Genomic DNA, 9,907 nt, shown 5'->3' with positions numbered 1-9,907 from the left:
GGTCCGCAGGATAATGTTTAATCACTAATCGATCTGGCCCGCCGGTATATTGCACGCACACCTTCGCTCAATCCTGAGGGTTTCCTTAGCTCAGAGCCTGAGCCCAAACATTGATGAACACGCACCCAAGATGAGATGCCAAGTATCTGGCTTGAACTAGCATCACAGAGCAGCAAACTGAGTTTCAATGGTTTCCTTCTGCACTTTTTTTCTCACGACAACAGGGCATGTTTGCAGACAGAGCCATAAGAAATGAATGCATCTGATTATTTAATGTTTAATGTAATGTTTCTAGTTCCCATTTTTTTATTTTGGCCTACTGTGTACTTGATTTTGACACCCCTGCTATAGGGCTATCGCGTATCCAAGATCACTCCCCTGCTATAGGGCTATCGCGTATCCAAGATCACTCCCAAGATCACTCCCAAGATGGCAGCACGTCTCGTTCTGTGTCCGTATGTCTGTATGATTGAGTGATTACATCTAAATTGTTTGGCGGACACTTTCAATGTTTCAATTGCTACATGTCAAATCCTAATCGTAAATGTAGTAGTGTGACTTACCGGCGTAAATACCGGCTACTTGGACTATTGGAGCCTGTTCAAATTGGCAACCGGACAACCCATCGTTGATCTTGATGGGTCCAATTCTTTTTTCATCCTAAAGGGAAGTTGCTGGCTTTTTTAATTGGGCACTGATCTGTATCTGATTGTGTTACGATCTCTACACATCCAGTTTTTTTGTTGTTTTTTTTACTTTTAAACCAGCGATGCATCGGGTCGGGCTTCCTATTTACATGTGACGTCACGACACGCATCGTCCCCAGCTGATCGGGTGGTTGAAAAATCCCGGAACGGATTTATATGGGATTGAGCCTGATTTTGTTCTGTACTAACTGTGGCGTGGAGCTCAAGAGTCTGCTGTTTTGGGCGGGTTCTCCACGTTTCGCGGGATTTTAATTATGTAACTCCTTTTGGCTGTCCTATCCCTTTTTAATTTGGAGCAGCACTGGGGTAAGTCCCCTCGGGACCGGAATATCCCGTCCATTTCTCCCAACCCCGGTTTTACCAGGCCGGGGAACGTGCTCCTCTTGCAGTCCGCTGGGCACGATGTTGAGCCCCCTCTCCCTCTCTCCCGCATCTGTCAAGTGCGGATCTGTGGACTTGGCCCGTCTGATTAGCCTTATGGCTCTACAAGACAACTTTATTATTTCTTCAAGCTATGTTCATGATTTTGTGTTAGGTTTAAACACTAAGAGAGAGCCGTCAAAAAGTCCACCTAGGCCTGTCTATAGGTTTCTAATTGTACTCTTATTGCTGATTTCAGGAAATGTGCAACCTAACCCTGGACCAGAATACTGTATTAATTTTAACACCCCTGCAGATTTTAAATCAAGGTCTGGTCTTGGTCTCATCCATTTGAATGTGCGCAGTTTGATTGCTAAAATGGATATGATTCGTATTTAGGCACATTCAACCGATGCTGATATAATAATGATATCTGAAACTTGGCTAACCAAATCAATTTCAAGCAAGGATATTTGCATTGATGGCTATAATTTGTATAGGACTGATCGACCTAAAAAGGGTGGAGGTGTGGCAGTCTATGTTAAATCGAAGTTTCATGTAACAATTATTCTCTCTAAATCACTGACAAAACAATTTGAACTTTTGGCACTTGACTTGGAAGTATCAAAAGCGCTCAATATTACTGTTGTTGGTTGCTACAGACCACCTTCAGCTGTCAGTGAAGCTTTACCATCTTTAATGCAGCTTTTGTCCAGTCTTAACTATACTGAAATTGTCATTGTGGGTGACCTTAACTGGAACTGGCTGCTACCAGCATCTGATGATGTTAAAACATACTGCAATTCCTTAAATCTCTTTCAGATTGTTGGCAGTCCCACTAGACCCAATCTGAAATCTCCTGAAAAATCCTCCTTAATTGATCTAATCCTTACAAATGCTTCTCATAAATACAACCCTGCTTCTGTATTTGCAAATGACATCAGTGACCACTGTGTCATTGCCACGGTACGGAATACAAAAGTCCCTAAGACAAAACCCCGTATCATCATAAAGCGTGATATGAAACATTTTGTAGAGCAGGGTTTTTTCCACGACCTGTTTCTATTTGATTGGGACAAAATCAATCTCATTGCAGATGTTGAAACTGCCTGGACATTATTTTATGATGGTTTTATTAAAATAGTTGATAGGCATGCCCCCTTAAGAAAATACAGAGTAAAAGGCAGAGACAATGCATGGTTCACATCTGATCTTTCTGATTTACTACACGAGCGCAATGTGGCATGGTCAAAAGCCAGGAGTACAGGTCTTGAGTCACATTGGCTGCTCTTCAGGCAGCTGCGAAATGCATTTACCGTTAAAATCAGAAATGCCAAAGCGGATCATCTCCTAACTGAAACTTCAGACAACCTAAATAATCCCCTTAAATTCTGGAAAACTATTAAATCATTAGCTGGAAACAAAAATGTTATAGAGCTTCCAGATTGCATTGTGAAGGAGGACTCTGTTCAAATCTCTGATAAGGCAGAAATGCTTGGTTGTTTTAATGAACATTTTATTGCTTCTGGTTCTCTGTTTACCTCGCAGAATATAGCTCAAGGAGCCACTGATCGCTCTGACGGTGGTATCTGGGAGGGTGAACCGTTTAATTTTATTCCAGTAACAGTTTCAGAGGTGCATAAAGCCCTGAAAAGTTTGGAACCAAGAAAATCAGCAGGTCCTGACAACCTGGAGCCGTACTTTTTAAAGTTAGCAGCTGATTTCATAGCTTTGCCCTTGGCTTATCTTTTTAATCTGTCCTTGGAGACAAACAAAATTCCCCTTATTTGGAAATCTGCTTTTGTTCTCCCACTGTTAAAAGGGGGTGACCCCACTCACCTAAACAACTACAGACCCATCTCCAAATTATGTGTTTTAAATAAAGTACTGGAATCACTGGTCAATTTCCAACTGAAAGAGTTTTTATCAATAAATAATATTTTATCTGAGTTTCAATCTGGTTTTAGGAAAAAACACAGCACTACAACAGCTGCCTTAAAAGTAGTAAATGATCTTATTTACTTCTTAGACAATAGAGAGCATTGCGCAGCACTTTTTATTGACTTGTCAAAGGCTTTTGACACAGTGGATCATGCCTTACTGTTACAAAGACTTGTTAGTATCGGTCTTTCAGGTAAGGCTGTCTGTTGGTTCAAGAATTATCTTTCATGCAGATCACAGTGTGTGCGGGCAGAAGGCTTAACTTCAACATCTCTTCCGGTATCCAAGGGTGTGCCACAGGGATCTGTTTTAGGACCATTGTTATTTATTATTTACATTAACAGTCTTAATAACAATGTTTTGAATGCAAATTTGCATTTTTATGCTGATGATACAGTTATTTATTGTTCTGCATCCACCCCGAAGCAGGCTTTGTCAGCTCCAGAATGCTTTTAACATTGTACAATCCAACATGTGTGATTTGAAACTTGTTTTAAATGCTGCCAAGACAAACCTAATGATGTTCTCGAAAGCTAAAGCCAAGGTCTTGAACCTTCCTCCTATCACCACCTTGCAGGGGACAGAGGTTGAATCTGTGTTGCAGTATAAGTATCTTGGAATTATAATTGACAATTTGCTCTCTTTTAAACCACACATTGTGGAACTCTTGAAAAAATTAAGAATAAAATTAGGTTTTTTCTTTAGAAACAAGTCTTGTTTTTCCTATGAGGCCAAAAAGAGACTAGTGTCTGCAACCTTTCTGTCTGTGCTGGATTATGGAGATGTGGTTTATATGAATGCATCTTCTCAGTGCCTTCACTCGCTGGACACCGTCTACCACGGTGCACTGAGATTCATCACAAACCTCAGATCCTTGACGCACCACTGCAATCTATACACTCGTGTTGGATGGTCTTCCCTTACCACGAGTAGACTGAAACATTGGCACATCCTTATATATAAGGCTATTCTTGGTGCTCTTACCCCTTATCTAAGTATGTACATAAATAAAAAATGCACTGGATCCTATCGGCTTTGCTCAGAGAACCTTTTCCTTTTAACTGTACCAAAGGTCCGTACTGAACTTGGGAAAAGTGCGTTCAGTTACGCTGCCCCTCAAGTTTGGAACCTGCTACAAACTGAGCTGAAACTCAGAAAGCTGGTCTCATTAGAAACACTCAAAGCAACTTTAACTGACCTCGAAGCAGGCCGCTGTGTCTGTAAATGCTTTGGCTAAACTTGGTGTATGACTGTGTTGTGATTGTGTGTTTTTTTAATTGTTTGTAACTGTAAAACTGTCTGAAACTGTGCTGTTACCATTCTTGGGCCAGGACTCTCTTGAAAAAGAGATTTTTAATCTCAATGAGACCTATCCTGGTTAAATAAAGGTAAAATAAATAAATAAAGAGGGTTATAGTGTGGACATTAAAATATGATCAAACAGAGTCATTACAACAACGGGAGTTGTGCTTTATACAGAGATGGCAAAAGTAAACAAATCCTTCACTCAAGTAGAAGTACAGATACTCGTGTTTAAAAATACTCTGGTAAAAGTCAAGAAGTATGGGCTGCGAAATGTACTTAAGTAAAAAGTACCCATAACTACCAACTGTTTCATAGAGCAACTGACCTCCCTTTATATTAATAGAACAATAATGTCATTGTTAGCTAATGAATGTTTTGATGCTGAACTACAGCAACATTACAAAGTTTTCATTGGTCCCTCTTCTTTAGAGAAGACCAGGATAATGATCATGCCACAAAACTCATATTAAAATAAAGTAACAAGCCTGATGTGAGAATGATCAAATTTACAGCACAGTGGCGGGCCGTGACTTGTATACCTAGGCCCTCTGACCCCCCTCTTCCCTAAAAAAACAAACAAAAAAGAAGAGTTATTACGTCACAGCGTATACTTCAGCGGAATATCAAAACAGCGGCCCGGGGTGCAAAACGCATCAATGACAGCGACCCTCTACCACAAAAAAACAACACCATTTATATAAACACCTATCATGACAGGGCACCCACAGCCAAATAACAATTACAAAAATAAATTAAGTCGGCACGGCGGCCCACATTGAAAATGACTTAGGCCTACCTTTGATGATCAAATCACTTAAAGTCCATCCTCCTGTCCTTTTGGATGAAGCACTTGATGGCGGGTCATGCAGCTGATCCTTTGCCACTCCAGTTCATCATTGTAACTGAATCTTCAAAATGACTCGGTTAATAATTTCGCATCGATGTCATCACTATCACTGAAGTGAGCCATCATGAACAAACGTATGCTAATCATAAATCTATCGATTAGATTTATCATTAGAGAATTATAAAAGTAGGGTAGACATGTGGATATTATCCGGCTGAACAAAACGTGCATTTATCGAACAGGTTCGTTCCACAGACCTTATTTCGAGCTATTTTCCAAAATCCTATGGAGAACTCCCATTGCTTTTTTGTTGAGGGAACCCAAGCGCAGCTTACTCCGGGTTTTAGGACGCGCCACTGCACCACTTTATACACATGCACAGCGCCATATAGACTGTGAGTTACGTCATCTCCGTTCACTCCAATGGACCACTTTTTTACAGCAATGGCGGATCGTGGAGCCTCTCAATCGTTCCCCGGAAGTTAGCGCCAAGGCTAGCAGAGCTGTAGAGTTGCAGCATAATAGACAGTTCGTGACGGACTTTTAAAGGTCATAAGAAGTTTAAAGATTTATATTGCGGATATTATCAGTACATCTGATGCAAATTAACATGTGTATTAAAGGATGTCAGTGGATTATCCCTAAATTAGTATATTTAGGGAACGTTTACAGATAACAGATTAATCTACAGTAGGATACCGGATCAAGTTAGCAACACACGTTGAACAGCCTTTTAATTGTAAATTCCGTTCTCTTAATGTCATTTCGTCCAACGTTGTTGAATTAGAGAAGAGGGGCTTCTAAACGGGATTGTATGCAGGGGTGGAGGGAGTTAAATATTAGATAAATATAACTTTGGTGCGTGTAAGAGTGAGAGTTTTTAGCAGAGCCATATTGTGTCCTTGTGATTATGTTGATTATTACCTGTCTGTATAATGTTGCAGCTCAGCTGATTTTGGATTGATGGCAAAGGGAGAGGGACTTAAGTGAGAGTGAAAACACAAGGTAAGTTTAATACTACTGTTTTATATAAGTAAGCATACTAAACATGTATTCTATCACTGTATTATATAAGTAATCTTGTTAGTAACCTACTGTATGGCAGGTGAAGGGGCAGTGATGTTACAGGTGTAGGAGCCAAACTGCAAGACTGCAAACTCACAAGACAGAGAAATCAAAGTTTTTTCTCCAGAGAAGAGGTTGATTTCACTTAAATGTTTTATTTCATATTTTCTAAAGATGTGGAAATGGCAAAAAAATAAACTTGAGAGCTGTAACCAAGACAACTGTAACAACATGAGTAGAGAGCCACCAAGGTTTTTCAAGTCCCTCTCTTACTCCATTTTGCCAACCCAAACTTCCAGGTACATGACGGGACACCTTGCTTGTTTTTGTTGTTTGCGCTCCTCTGGCTGGGTGCTGGCAGTTGGAGGGCAGTGATGTTGGCAGGTGGAGGGGCAGTGATGTTACGGGTGGAGGGGCAGTGATGTTAGCAGGGTGCTGGCAGGTGGAAGAGCAATGTTTAGTCCAAATATTTCCATTGCGACGACTAATGGAAATGATTGCAGCTGTGGATCTGTTTGCGGGTTTTGTAACCCGTTGGTCCGCACGCAAAGCACATTTTTAAAGCCTTCTTAATTGTCTCATTGCTCAATTTCATCCCCTTTGTGGTGAGTCTGCCTAATGCCTTAAGTTGGTCTTTTGAAAACGTTTTCTTATATTTCTTGTCCCTAATTTTCATTGTTTTCTTGAGAGCTGCATTTTCCTTCCTGATTTTTCTTAGTGCAGACTTTGCTTTTTTGGTGATTCCTTCTTGGCTCTTTAATTTTATCTTAAATGTTTTTAATAGATCTGTTTGACTGGCTGCTGGTTCCCTCGTATGCTGACTGGCTGCTGGTTCCCTCTCATGCTGACTGGCTGCTGGTTCCCTCGTATGCTGACTGGCTGCTGGTTCCCTCGTATGCTGACTGGCTGCTGGCTGAGTGGGTGGTGTCCGCCCTCCCTGTCTCTTCTCACTAGCCATGTCCTCTCTTTCTTCACCCTCACTTTCCTTTCTCTCAGTCTCCTCATCCCTTCTTCCCTCAATCTTTGAGACTAATGTAAGTAGAAGACATGGCACTGTACATTTTCGAACATTTAAAATATTATACCACTTAAAAATAAGAAATATTACTTTTGTTACGAAGAGTTCATACTTATTATACCTGTGTCACCTTTCACACTATAGCTGTGATCATGAGCTACAGTATGGGCTTTGTAGATACAGGTCCCGGGGTGAATCGTGGTGCAGGGGCCCTTCTCTTTTTGACCACAGGGCGATGCACGAAGATGGTGGGTATAGCCTCTGCTCTCAGCCTAGTCTTGCCCTTTTTTGTCTTGACAAACTGGTCTGCATCAAAATGTGCCTGCGGAGTGACTTGAGGTTACTTCACACGCAAAACAACTCAGATTTGTCTGCCCACATACATATTCCATAGTGGTTGAATACACAGTATTAGGAAACACTTTATAGTTACTGGACATGTTATACTCATTACATACTGTATATAAAATATGACCAAGAATGTGAGACAACTTTATAGAAATTCATATCACATCTGTTACTGTCGCCATTTGTCATACTTTGTTAAACTCACAAATAATAAAGTTCCAGAACTTCAGTTGGGAACAAAGACCACACCTTATCTCCCCAAGGCAATTTCCCATCCAATAGGTGTGCTATATAGGTGTGTATAACCCTTTCTCCTGTCTGTTACTCCCTCTTTCAGCACAAGAACCAGAGGGGGATTCAATGGAGCCTGAATACCTGCACTGAGACCCTCACCCTGCACCCTGAGTCTCAACTCTCAGTGTTTTTCAAGCCTTTCCCTGTTTTTTTGTATTAAACAAAACATTAAGCTTTCCCGATGGTGTGGTTTTCGTTTTGGGAAAAAGTGCAAATGCAGTGTTTGTATATAATTACCTCACATATTTTTTTGCTGTTGGTCGTGAAATTGCTCTGAGCCAGCCATTTTTTCCTCCGCTCTGTGTCAGTGGGGAAGCCGTACATTCGTACTCCTTTCTCGGAGCGATTTGAGCATCCCCAGGCAGCACAGCAAACCATGGTGGCGACTAGGAGGCATCACAGCAAACCAGGACAACACGGAGGAAAAAGCACAGACAAACTGCATGATATGCTATTCAATGTTTATTGAATTCCATGTATTTGCAATGGATGTTCCTAAAACAACACATTTAACATCATCATCATCATGCTGCTGCTGCTGCTGCTGCTAGTCCTTTGATAGTCACCTGTCGGTCTCCTGTCCTTTCTGAAAGCCATAAAGATGACATTAGTCATTTAGATAACTTGTGTCCTCAATTACCATGGGATTACTGAAACTACCATGAATTTAAGAAAATGGTAGAAATGAATCTAATCTGAATTTTGAAGCATTCCTTTAGATCCCCTCCCTCTAAATATATCAATAAACATTGGAAAGTGATGCTCCTGACTACCATACAAGTTTAAGAAGATAATATTGGTTTTAAAGAATTCAAAGCTATAAATAAACAGCAACAGGCTCTTTAACTAAGGCACTGTTAGCCTAACATGTAAACTAGTTGTTCACACTAATCCTAATATTATCATTTAATATTAGCAAATTCTATTTTATTTTTTAAAACATATTGATGTAAATACATACACATATAGATTTGTTGTATAAATATTGCAAATTAAAACCTTTATTCACTAATAATTACCAAAAATCGTAGTTCTATCTCCTGTTATCAATGCATTCACATTGCCCGCCATGAACTTCCAGGGAACGATCCTCGTCTCCATGAACCACGTGACGATAACCGTTTTTGGACTTCCGTTGTCGTAACTCTTCTATCTATATGGCGCTGCACATGCATACACTTCACAGCGGGCGGAACTTGTCATAAAGTCCGCGAAAATAAAGCCCACCCATTTAGAGGGAAGATATGATTGGTCAATTGTACTGTCATTTGACATTACTCTCTCATTGAGTTACTATAGCTGGCCCTCTGTGAATTTACAGCAGGACCACCAAGCTCTCCCGTCTTCATAGTAACTCGCAGGGATGGCATTTAACCCTTCACAATCCAACAGAAACTGAACAGGCACATTCAAAGGATTTATTTCTTTGGAAATGTTATTTTAAATACAATGAAATCAAGTTATTTTGGTAAAATAATAATAATAATAATCATTTTTATTTTTATAGCGCCTTTCAAGAGACCCAAGGACGCTTTACAATGGGAACAAAACAACAAAATAATAATAGTCACAAGGATACACAGGTTAGAAGAAAAAAAAAACCGGTTGCTGGTTACTTTATTTTAGCTGAGTGAACAGATGGTGTTTGAGTTGTTTTTTGAGTGTCCAGAGAGTCGGCATTCCTGATAGCAGAGGGGAGAGCATTCCAGAGGGTGGGAGCTGTGACACTGAAAGCCCTGTTGCAAAAGGTTTTTAGCTTGGAGCGCTGGATGGAGAGCAGCCCTTTGTCAGAGGACCGCAGTTGACGAGAGGGGGATTTGTATGTTAGCAGGAGGAGTTTGTACTGGATGCGTGACTTGACCGGGAGCCAGTGAAGGTGGATGAGGGTGGGGGTAATGTGTTGCCAGGGCTTAGTGTGGGTAAGGAGCCTGGTTGCAGAGTTCTGGACGTACTGGAGCCTGTCCAGGGCTTTGCTGGTGACCCCGAACAGGACTCCATTGCAGTAGTCCAGGCGTGAGGAGA

General features: G+C 40.8%; 1 long non-coding RNA gene across 2 annotated transcripts; it reads right to left on the bottom strand.

The window, feature by feature from the left end:
• Positions 1-6,078: 6,078 nt before the first annotated feature.
• On the bottom strand, positions 6,079-9,428 carry LOC307030689. Of its 2 annotated transcripts, none has more exons than XR_013805755.1 (3): positions 8,123-9,428; positions 7,365-7,565; positions 6,079-7,278 (listed from the first exon to the last, which is right to left on the bottom strand). It is a non-coding gene; the product is annotated as an uncharacterized lncRNA (long non-coding RNA). The 2 variants fall into 2 exon arrangements; XR_013805756.1 differs by having other exon boundaries at positions 6,079-7,254.
• Between the last annotated feature and the right edge of the window lie 479 nt (positions 9,429-9,907).

Source organism: Notothenia rossii, assembly GCF_949606895.1.
Source record: "Notothenia rossii genome assembly, chromosome: 2".
NCBI classification, from domain to species: domain Eukaryota; kingdom Metazoa; phylum Chordata; class Actinopteri; order Perciformes; family Nototheniidae; genus Notothenia; species Notothenia rossii.
This window is presented reverse-complemented; position numbering and strand designations above follow the sequence as displayed.